The sequence below is a fragment of the Primulina tabacum genome, chromosome 8, assembly GCF_025594145.1.
Source record: "Primulina tabacum isolate GXHZ01 chromosome 8, ASM2559414v2, whole genome shotgun sequence".
In the NCBI taxonomy this organism is placed as follows: domain Eukaryota; kingdom Viridiplantae; phylum Streptophyta; class Magnoliopsida; order Lamiales; family Gesneriaceae; genus Primulina; species Primulina tabacum.
Genome location: NC_134557.1, coordinates 27820984 through 27833257, shown reverse-complemented (window position 1 = coordinate 27833257; position 12274 = coordinate 27820984).

Genomic DNA, 12274 nt, shown 5'->3' with positions numbered 1-12274 from the left:
ATCCAATCCAGTTGGTAAAATTACGGGACATTTTCATTATGCCAGTTTATTATTTTACGTGCATTAAATAGAAAATGATTATTTTTGAGATTTATGCGATATGGCTTGTGGTTCATTCACTATGTGGGAGTCTTATTTTATACGGTCGCCAGTGACCGATCAGTTCAGTATGGTACCACCCGGTCGCCAGTGACCGGCCAGCTCAGTTCAGTTTCAGCCTCCCCGGTAGCCAATTACCGATCAGTTCAGCTTAGTGCAGGGGCCACAGGCGTAAAACATAATCTCAACAGAAAATTTTACCAGTTATTTCAGTACAGGCTCCAAGGAGTAAACATTTTTTTACTGTGATTATCAGTTCAGTTATGCACGTATTATAATTGCTCAGTACAGATTATTTTCAGTATGCCTCAGGACAGGATATGTTAACTCATGCATATTTTAATTCAGATTTTTACTCGTTACCTGCGATATATGCATGCTGAGTCTTTAGGCTCACTAGACTTGATTGTTGTAGGTACTGATGAGGCCAGGGCCGAGGGCGGGGACCAGTGAGCCAGCTTGGGTCGGCAGTAGTGGCACCCGAGGACCTCAGAGCAGCAGTTGTTATTTTATTCCGCAAACATTTTATCAGTCGTTGGATATTTTTTTTTAAATTGTGATTTTTGGCATACTTTATTTTCTTCCGCTGCAATATTTTGAAATATTGAACTTGTTTCACCAGTGATTTTATGTATGAGGCCACTTAAGTTCTTTTAAAAAGAAAATTTTTAATTTTCCGCAAATTTTCAAGCAAGAAGTTCGAGGGCCTATGCAATTGGTATCAGAGCGGTGGTTCTGTATAGGGTTTCACTACTATTGACCGCGAGAAGCTCAGAAAGCCACGTCTTCGGTCTGTAAGTTTTTCAGTTCAGCATTTCAGTTAAAGCATGAATTATTTTGTCAGCATGCTTCCAGATTTTCAGTATTTCAGTGTTCATTTAAAATAAATTATGGAATTATGCATGTTAGTTACGTATGGGTTATGTTGGAACAGTATGCCCCCTAGACGCATTTTAGAGCGCAACAGAGAGGAGGAGCCTCGCCGAGAAGACAGGGAGGAGCGTAGACCGGAGGGAGACCTACCACCTCCTTCACCGCCCCCACCGGACATGAGTACCCAGATGTTAGCTGGGATGGCACAGTTCTTCGCACAGTTTGCGGGGGACAATGCCGCTGCTGTAGCCGCAGCCGCAGCCAGGCCGACAGGGCCCGAGGCTGTTTATGAGCGATTCAAGAAGATGCGCCCGAAGGAATTCTCTGGGACATCTGACCCCATGGTTGCCGAGGGATGGATCAAATCCCTCGAGGTTATCTTCGAGTTTATGGAGCTGGGAGACGCAGACCGAGTTCGATGTGCCACCTACCTGTTCACTGTAGACGCCCGCTTATGGTGGGAAGGAGCTTCGGTAGCCTTGACTTTGGCTACACTTTCATGGACCCGCTTTACGGAAGTTTTCTACTCCAAGTATTTTGCTGAGGAGGTTCGCACCAGGCTGACCACCGAGTTCATGAGTCTGAGGCAGGGGGATATGACGGTTACGGAGTTCATCCGTAAGTTCGAGAAGGGCTTTCACTTTGTGCCCCTGATCGCGAATGATGCCAGAGCCAAGCTGATGCACTTCCTGTTGGGTTTACGGCCGATCTTGCTCCCGGATGTTAGGGTATCTGACCCTGCTACTTATGAGATTGTCGTCTCCAAGGCCTTAGCCGCCGAGCAGGATCTGCGGGATATCGAGACGGATCGCCAGGGCAAGCGCCCAGTCCAGGCACCGCACCGCCCTCCTCCTCATCAGCATCAGTAGCAGAATAAGAGGCCTTTTCATGGACCGCCCAGGAACCGAGGCCAGCACCAGCAGCGGGGACGCCCAGCCCCGAGGACTCAGGAGCACCCAGTCTGTCCCAGGTGCTCACGTCGCCATCCTGGAGCATGTATGGCTGGCTCAGGAAAGTGTTTTAAGTGTGGCAGTCCAGACCACATGTTGCTGCAATGTCCTCAGAGGAATCTGCCTACCCAACGCAGAGTTTTTGCTCTGCATGCCGCGGAAACTAACCCGGAGATTATGTTGTTGACAGGTACCTTTAAACTTTAAGTTATTATTTGAATTTCGTGTTTTGGGAATAAGGATTAAGATTGAACTTAGAACTGTGATAGGATTGCATGTCTATAAGTTTAGTTCTTGTAGCTACTGGATTCAACTTAGAGCTCCGCTCTTTCAGGGAGAATTTTTATATCTGGTTCCGCTACCAAGGCCTTGATAGATTCAGGGGCCACTCACTCGTTTATTTCGGAGGTCTTTGCAAAATTTCTCAAGATCCAGACCATTGGGCTAGATACAGCCTTTTCAGTAGTGTTGCCGTCAGGTGAGGAGATGGCAGCCACCAATGTTATCCGAGATATAGACCTTGAGCTGCACGGTAATCTTGTTTATGCGGATCTGATTGTGCTACCGATGCCGGAATTTGACTTCATCCTAGGGATGTACTGGCTATTGAGGAACAGAGTGATGATAGACTTCCAGCGGAGATCCGTTCTTGTCCGACCGCCTGGAATGGAGCAGTTCTTATTTGATCCGGACAGGTACTTTCCTTTACCGCGCATTATTCCGTATGTTCAGGCCAGGAAGCTCATGCATAGAGGGTGTCGGGCATTTCTAGCGACCTTTTTATCTGTCCCCGAGGAACCCAGCCAGTCAGCCTCAGATGTTCCAATTGTCAGAGATTTCTTAGACGTTTTTCCCGAAGACGTCTCTGGTATGCCACCCGAGAGAGAGGTGGAGTTCTCCATTGAGCTTATGCCAGGTACGGCTCCGATATCCAAAGCGCCGTACCGACTAGCACCGACAGAGATGGCAGAGCTTAAGAAGCAGATTCAGGAACTTCTCGACAAGGAGTTCATTCGCCCGAGCTTTTCTCCATGGGGCGCGCCGGTCTTATTTGTCAAGAAGAAGGATGGCTCGATGAGGCTTTGTATTGACTACAGGGAGCTGAACAGGGTTACAGTGAAGAATAAATACCCATTGCCGAGGATTGAGGATCTGTTTGACCAGTTGCAGGGAGCTTCGATTTTCTCCAAGATAGATCTGCGTTCCGGTTATCACCAGTTGAGGGTGAGAGATGCTGATGTTTCGAAGACAGCTTTCAGGACTCGTTATGGTCACTACGAGTTCCTAGTGATGCCGTTCGGTCTGACAAATGCGTCAGCGATCTTCATGGATCTCATGAATCGCGTATTTCAGCCGTACCTCGATCAGTTTGTGATAGTGTTCATATATGACATTCTCGTCTACTCCAAGAGTCGGGAGTGTCAGAAGAGCTTCAATACTTTGAAGCAAGCTCTTATCTCAGCACCCGTTTTGGCTGTACCGTCAGGATCTGGTGAGTTTGTCCTTTATACCGATGCTTCGAAGCTTGGTTTAGGTGCAGTTCTGATGCAGCATGAGAGAGTGATAGCGTATGCTTCTCGACAGCTGAAAATCCATGAGAATAATTACCCTACCCATGATCTGGAGTTAGCGGCCGTATTTTTTGCTTTGAAGATTTGGAGGCACTATCTGTATGGAGAGAAATAACAGATCTTTACCGACCACAAGAGCCTCAAGTATTTCTTTACGCAGAAGGAGCTGAACATGCGTCAGAGGCGTTGGTTGGAGCTTGTGAAAGACTACGATTGTGACATTAGCTACCACCCGAGTAAAGCTAATGTAGTTGAGGATGCTTTGTGCAGGAAAGTCGCAGTGATGGCTCATTTAACGATTCAGAAACCTCTTCAGATCGAGATGCAGATGTTTGATCTTGAGACATACCCTCGAGGTAGAGTTCCTCGTCTATCTACCTCGACCATTCAGTCTTCCTTTTTGGACCGTATTCGCAGTGGTCAGGCCGCAGTTGAGCAGTTGGCACAGTGGAAGAAGAGAGATGAAGCCAAGGGCAGTGTTTTGTATTTAGTCAGCGACGGTATTGTGAGATACCGAGATAGGATATGGGTTCCTAGCAGTGATTCTATCGAAGAAGACATCTTATCAGAGGCCCATACGTCCCCGTACTCCATTCACCCTGTGAGTACGAAGATGTACAAAGATCTGCAGCTATTGTATTGGTGGCCAGGGATGAAGAAGGACATCAGGCGTTTTGTATCCGAGTGCCTGACTTGCCAGTTAGTGAAGGCCGAGCATCAGAGACCAGCAGGTTTGCTCAAGCCTCTTCCTATTCCCGAGTGGAAGTGGGAGAGCATTACCATGGATTTTGTGACCGGTTTGCCGAAGTCAGCCAGAGGATCGAATGCCATCTGGGTGATTGTAGATCGTCTTACCAAGTCAGCGCACTTCTTGCCTATTAAGACGACTTTCACCATGGTTCAGTATGCAGAGCTGTATATCCGAGAGATAGTCCGACTCCATGGTATTCCAGTTTCGATCGTATCTGACAGAGATCCCAAATTTACTTCTTCATTTTGGAAGAGTTTGCATTCGACTTTGGGTACGAAGTTTCTGTTTAGCACAGCTTTCCATCCGCAGACAGATGGGCAGTCAGAGCGAGTTATTCAGATCTTAGAGGATCTTCTCCGTGCTTGCGTCATTGATTTCTCTGGGAGTTGGGATTCGAACTTACCATTGGTAGAGTTCACCTATAACAACAGTTTCAAGTCGTCTATAGTTATGGCTCCGTATGAAGCACTTTATGGCCGCAAGTGTAGATCTCCTGTTCATTGGGATGAGGTAGGAGAGAGAGCACAGTTGGGTCCAGAGATTGTCCAGCAGGCAGCAGAGGTAGTAGTCAAGATCCGTGATATGATTAGGACTGCTCAGAGCCGACAGAAGAGTTAAGCCGATCAGCGGAGGAGAGAGTTAGAGTTTGTAGTGGGCGATCATGTCTTTGTGAAAGTAGCACCTATGAAGGGTGTCATGAGATTTGGGAAGAAAGGGAAGCTCAGTCCGAGATTCATTGGACCGTTTGAGATCCTTGACAGAGTTGGGACGCTTGCTTATCGTGTGGCTCTTCCGCCGAATCTGGCCGGAGTACACAATGTCTTTTACGTCTCCATGCTGAGAAAGTACATGGCGAACCCTTCGCATGTGCTGAACTTTGAGCCGTTGCAACTTACTCCGAACCTGTCTTATGAGGAGAGACCAGTGCAGATCCTAGACCGGCAGGAGAAGAAACTTCGGAACAAGTTGGTTAAGCGAGTCAAAGTCAAATGGCTCAACCATTGAGAGGAGGAAGCTACGTGGGAGTCTGAGCCGGAGATGAGAAGTCGATACCCTGAGTTATTCGGTGAGTTCTAATTTCGAGGACGAATTTTCTTTTAAGGGGGGAAGGATTGTAGAACCCGTAAATCAGTCTACGTTTAAGCCATGCATAATTCTAGATTTTTAAATTTAATTGACTTCATTGCATGATTATTTTAAATGCATTTATTTGAAGTTAATTATTTATTATTTCAGTTCAGTAGTTTGATTTTTAGCATTTCAGTTATTTCAGTGAGGCCGGACTGGAGTTGGAGTTTTGAGATAGAATTTAAGATCCAGAAAATATTTCCAGAAGTTAATTTAGCTAGCAAGTAAGTTCATTTAAGTTAGAAAGGGAGGTTTGAGGATTTAATTTAATTATTTGAGGTGATTAAGAAATGAGCTCATTTAAGTTACTTAATTAAGGGGTTAGCTCACTAAATTAATTAAAGGATTAGTAAGGCTTTTAAGGGTTATTAAATTACTAGATAATCAATTTCCCCTACCATTTATCATGCATGTTTCGGCCACCCCTTGCCTAGACCACACATTTCCAACTCATCAACTTTGACCAATTCTTTGCATGTAATTAGTAGGATAATTCTAGGATTTTTGGGAGCACAATTTAATTAATTAATGGGCACATCCTAGTATAGATATCAAGGGAGGAAATCGGCCACTACCTCCTAGAAGCATCCACCAACTCATTTGATATCAAACCATAATTCAAAATTCAAGATGAGAAGACTTAGTCTTGATATGATCCTATTATTGTGCATCCTTCTCCTCACCTTCATAACCATCACTTTCCCTCCATCACCCCCGAAAATCAGACCTCTTTTCAGTGTAAAATACATGAGGCATAGCTAGAAATAATAGAGAGAAATATCGAGAGCTTAGGAAGGAAGAAAAGCAAGCAACTCCGTCTCCTCCGCGCCGTCTCGTCTCTTCTTTTCGTTTTCATTTCAAACGATAACCAGGCATGTCTAGATCCTTTCAAAAACCTCAATCAAGTCCTATTATCATTTATTTAACATTACATGATTATTTTTTTTTGGTGCAAAAACCGAACACATATCAGATTTTTCAAAAGAAAATGCATGCAGAAATTTCGGCCCTTCATGGCAGCTTCACGTTTTCTTTTAGTTTTGATGGTTTCAGGTTGTGGTTGACCCCAGGCTCCCAAGGTGACTCCTAGACACAGTAATAGGATGCATTAGTACAATGTTGGCCCATTCATTCAGCCCCCATGCTTGCTGGAAAACCGAAATGACAGCAAGTTTCCCATAGGCGCAGATTGGTGTTCGAAATTTCAGTTTTTATGCCAAGGGGTTGGATCTGATCTTGGCTGCCCTAAGGGCTCTTAGCCATGGTTGGATCACTCCCCTAGCATGTCTAAGATGTGACTAAGTTGCCCTTTTGGTGGTTTGGTCAATGGCTCATCGGTTTTTAATCAAAACATCAAAACAGCCCCCTATACCCTTCGGCCCCTTCCATTTTTCAGCACATGTATTTCGAGTTGGTTGGGTTAGTGTGGATCTTGGTTGGCCTATGGCCCTTAGCCACGGTTCATACCATGCCCCTAGATGTCTAGATCGTGCAATGGTCAATCAAATGGCCACTGGAACGATGCAAGACATCGATCTAAGCAAAACACTACACACGCATGCACGTTGGTTCTCGGTTGGAGTTTCGGTTGAGTTATGGTGTGATGCGGGTTGTGGCTGGCCTAGGGCCCTTAGCCATGGTTCAAATCACTTTTTGGGATGTTGGTAAGAGACTCTGGTCGGTGGTTCACGCCCCAATGGCCGGTAGTCTCGAAAACAACACAAGTTACACGATTGTACGGTTGCTGGAATTTTACAGCAAGTTGCTGTGTTGATTCGGTGGCTCGTTCGAGTTCTCGGTTGGCTTTTAGCCCATGGCCTTAGACTGGACAGTGCCTCATTGAGTTAGGAAGGTCATGTTTTTGACCGTTTGTCATTTGGATCATTTTTGAGGTTGTACGAGAATTTACGGTGCGATGTGCCAAATTGACTCTCGAAAGAGCGTTTCGTGTTTTGGCCTCCATTCCACCTAGATTTCGGCCCTATCATTTTAGGAGCATTATTTTATGATTTTTCAGCGTATTTTAATCATGACTATACGTCGGTTCGGTGTCGGTACAGGTTGGCTCGGAGTCATGATTAAATGCGAAGTCATTAGGCGTCATAGTCGCATCTTTTGAACTAAATTGCATAGTTGGTCAAGTTTAAGCTATTGCATATTTTTCATGGCACAGTTAGGTTGCAGTGAGCCTGGGAACGATTCAATCCAATCCAGTTGGTAAAATTACGGGACATTTTCATTATGCTAGTTAATTATTTTACGTGCATTAAATAGAAAATGATTATTTTTGAGATTTATGCGATATGGCTTGTGGTTCATTCACTATGTGGGAGTCTTATTTTATACGGTCGCCAGTGACCGATCAGTTCAGTATGGTACCACCCGGTCGCCAGTGACCGGCCAGCTCAGTTCAGTTTCAGCCTCCCCGGTAGTCAGTTACCGATCAGTTCAGCTTAGTGCAGGGGCCACAGGCGTAAAACATAATCTCAACAGAAAATTTTACCAGTTATTTCAGTACAGGCTCCAAGGAGCAAATATTTTTTTTTACTGTGATTATCAGTTCAGTTATGCACGTGTTATAATTGCTCAGTACATATTATTTTCAGTATGTCTCAGGACAGGATATGTTAACTCATGCATATTTTAATTCAGATTTTTACTCGTTACCTGCGATATATGCATGCTGAGTCTTTAGGCTCACTAGACTTGACTGTTGTAGGTACTGATGAGGCCAGGGCCGAGGGCGGGGACCAGTGAGCCAGCTTGGGTTGGCAGTAGTGGCACCCGAGGACCTCAGAGCAGCAGTTGTTATTTTATTCCGCAAACATTTTATCAGTCGTTGGATATTTTTAAATTGTGATTTTTGGAAAACTTTATTTCCTTCCGCTGCAAAATTTTCAAATATTGAACTTGATTCGCCAGTGATTTTATGTATGAGGCCACTTAAGTTCTTTTAAAAAGAAAATTTTTAATTTTCCGCAAATTTTCAAGCAAGAAGTTCGAGAGCCTTTGAATAGGTCATCTGAACTCATCCCTTCGGAGCAACCACTGGAGACCACTGAAGATGTTCACCAAGACGAGAATGCAGCTCCTGAACAAATTAATGTTTTTGAAAAAACTTCTACTGCTCCATCTGCTGCTGAGGAAACTAATGCAGCACCTCCTTTCTCTGCTGCTCCAGAAGAAAGCTCTGATGAACCTGGTCCTTCTACTGCTCTACCAGATGCGATCCCTCCTACTGCTCCACCAAAGCTTACAACCTCTACTGCATTGGTTGTGTCTGTCTTTGACTCAGCTGCTCATGCTGCTCATGTTGCTGAAATCAAGCAGCGTATGCTCACAAGGACTCCATCTTTGGAACCAGAAATCTTTAATATGGAATTTGAGATAGAAACTCTGCAAAGAAATCTCAACAATCTCTCGGAGATAGTAAAGCAGATATCTCGTGAACATGCCGCAGAAGTGAGTGGCTCAACGTTCTTCCGAGACCGTATATCTAAAGAAATATTTCGCACGACGGAATCTGTAAGCAAAATGCATGTTGAGACCACTGTTTTTAGACAAGCTGTTTCCAGAAGCCAAGGTGCCATCATGCTCGGCCAAACTGACATTCTCCAACGAATCACTGACCATGATGATTTTATTCGTTCAGTCTCCACCACAATGGAATCTATGGATGCCAAGATTGAGTCTCAATCTCAATCTCTTAATGCTCTAAATGAACGAGTATCTCATCAGGCACCATATCTGGAGATCCTAACCAATGGAGTTATGAATCTCTCTGGGCGTATGAACGACTTAATTGATCGAGTTATGGCCATTGATGCCAAAAAAGGGGAAGAAACTGAACCAGAAGGAAGAAAAGAAGAAGAAAAAAGAACCGGAGACGTTGTAGAATTCTCTGCCAGAAGAGATCAAAATGTTGATGCTCAGAATGATGAAATTATTTTCAGGGACATTGGCACTGATAACTAAAACTTTTGTTGTTTAATTATCTTAATATATTTTTTTTGTTTTATATTGCCATTATCTATCTTTGCTAACGTCCATGTTTTGGCATCACCACAACGGGAGAAATTGTTAGACTTAACTTAATTTTAGCGATAAAAATCAAAACCAGCAGGTTGTTAGTTAAAATCAGTAGGACATATAAAAGAAGTAGTCTTTAGAACTTAGAAAACCAGAAGCAAAACTTAGTCTAAAATTAGAGTAACTTAACGTCTTCTGTGCTAACGGAACAAGTCTTAAATGTTACCGTTACTTTATCGAGTACTAGTATTAATTGCACCATTAATATTGTACGAAGTTATTGTAATGCCCGAGATTTTATTTATCGTAATAGGAGATTAATCTGAAATGATTTATGGATTAATTGATGTGATTATAGACGGAAAGTATTAGACCGGGAAAGACGGGAGAAAACACGGAATATGTGCGAGGGCAGAGCACCTCGCGCATATGCGCGACAAGGAGCCGCGCATATGCGCGTGGGTGGCAGAAGACCTCGCGCATATGCGCGAGACGTGGTCGCGCATGTGGGGACCCGGGCTCTAACTCAATTCTTTTCGGGATTAATTGGACCTTTATCCAAAATGTGGGTCAAATTTTCGCTTTTTAACATTAATTCAAATGTTAATACTAAGCATAATATCTTTCTTTATTTAATTACAACACATATAATATACATGTCATGTTTTACTACAAGCACATCACTAGTGTTAATACAAACCATAAACTACGAGTAGTACAAATCTAATACAACATCACTAGTGATCTTCTGCGCCCGTAGTCACCACGCTATCTTGATCTCATCTCTGACGTGACCCAGATCCTGCCCCACCTGTTGTTATGCACACATACAGACATAACAACAGCCGGAAACTCCGGTGAGAACAAATCCCAGTATAAAACATGTATACATGCTGATACGAAATCATAAATCATGCATGAAAGCAATAACAATGGCTCCATAGTCTATGAAACCGATCTATCTAACCATGCAATTCAAATCAAATCATGTCTATACTCGAATCGACTCTACTCTAGGGATCCCGGTGTGAATAAGACGTCACTGTCTGTCACCTACCCTCCCAATCGGGGTAACTGTACGTCTTATTCCTAGACTTCGGTCATTTCTGTATCGAATGTCTACAATCGGAGTGAATCTAATCCGAAGCGTCGATACCACCGAACATCTAGTTTGGCAAGTCTGCCAATGACTCTCCTATCTCAAAGGCTTGAATATAAATCTATAAACAAGACATCATCATATCAAGAGATTTGAATATAAATCTATAAACAAATCACAATCATATCAAAAGATAAACAATAATTCTAGTATGTGATTTTGTTGGGAAACTCAAACTGAATCTCATTTGAGTTGTGTCTTCCCCAAACAAAACATGCATTATACCTTTCGTCGCACAATGTCTGTCGATGTCGAAGTCTCGATGACGAATCTGTCACTATCAAATCTGAAATGGAAATGTTGATACATATTCTATCAATCTCTAATCTCTATCAACACGTATCCAATTCAATACTTGACCTCGGTACCATTTGACGGCATAACAACGTAATTTCTCAATACCGATCAATTCAAATCTCAACCCAAATCTATATCAATTCTCAACAATGAATAATCAACATCATATATACATCATACTCTCAAAATCTGCATATTCTCCTATACACATTTTCTGAAAATACAAAATAATCACATACGATAATCTTTCTTCGATCCGTTTTGAAATATACGTTCAGAGACATCACAAGAATACATAATAACCATCAATATCTGATTTCTTCAACATCTTAACTTCAAAACATGTTGAAAGTTAACAATACTTACTTCCTTTTGTAGCCAATAGCAAGAGGAGTACGAATATCCCCTCGGATCGAAAATCGGATAACTAAATGTGAGACAATCACAATTCTAAGCTAGGGAGAACTTGGAGATTTTCTGAATCTCTTTCTCTCGGTTATTGCTGATGGAGATGAAGAAATGAAAGTGTTACACATTATATAGCTCATGCCATGTGTCAACTTAGTGTGCATGCTGGACTTCTCGCGCAAATGCGCGCCCTTAACTCGCGCATATGCGCGAGACATATTGTCTCGGCATCAATACCTCGCGCATATGCGCGCTTCATCTTGCGCATGTGCGCCAAAGTCTCTGGAGGTGTCGCGCATATGCGCGCCTTATCTTGCGCATGTGCGCCAATACTTCTGTACTTTTCGCGCATGTGCGCCGGTCTAGTGGCGCATATGCGCCGAGTTCATCTCATATCTATAATTTGCATCTACTTTCTCGTCTCTTCCGGTCCGATACAAGGCGTCTACAGTTACCTTAATTATCAACAAAACAAATCTGATTATGATAATCAAATTCTCGGGCCTTACAGCGCATATGCACGAGCGGTGCACCAGGTGGAATTCGAGTCCAGAGTGTTGGGCGCATATGCGCGGCGTGGAGGCGCGCATATGCGCGAGTGTGTGTGTGCACGAGACAGTAGGTCTCGCGCATATGCGCGACGATGGGGCGAGCATATGCGCGAGTCACCGTGAAGCTACCTGCCGAGACATATTGTCTCGCGCATATGCGCCGAGACAGGTCGCGCATATGCGCGAGACGTGCAGCGCAAAGATCATGCCACCTAGCCTTCTCATGCAACGTGTGTATATATATATGTACAAGCAATTCTTCTCTGAGAATCAAAGGAAGAAAACCAAGTGAAGCTTCGGGTGAAATTTAAGTTACGAGCAATCCGTCCGTCTGTTTTCGAATCCGACTTCAGTACCGAGTTCCTAGCGACGACAGCTACAACTGGACGTAAGTTTTGTTACGTTTAGATATGATTTGAAATTATGATATGGTCAGAATCGAATATGAATCATATATG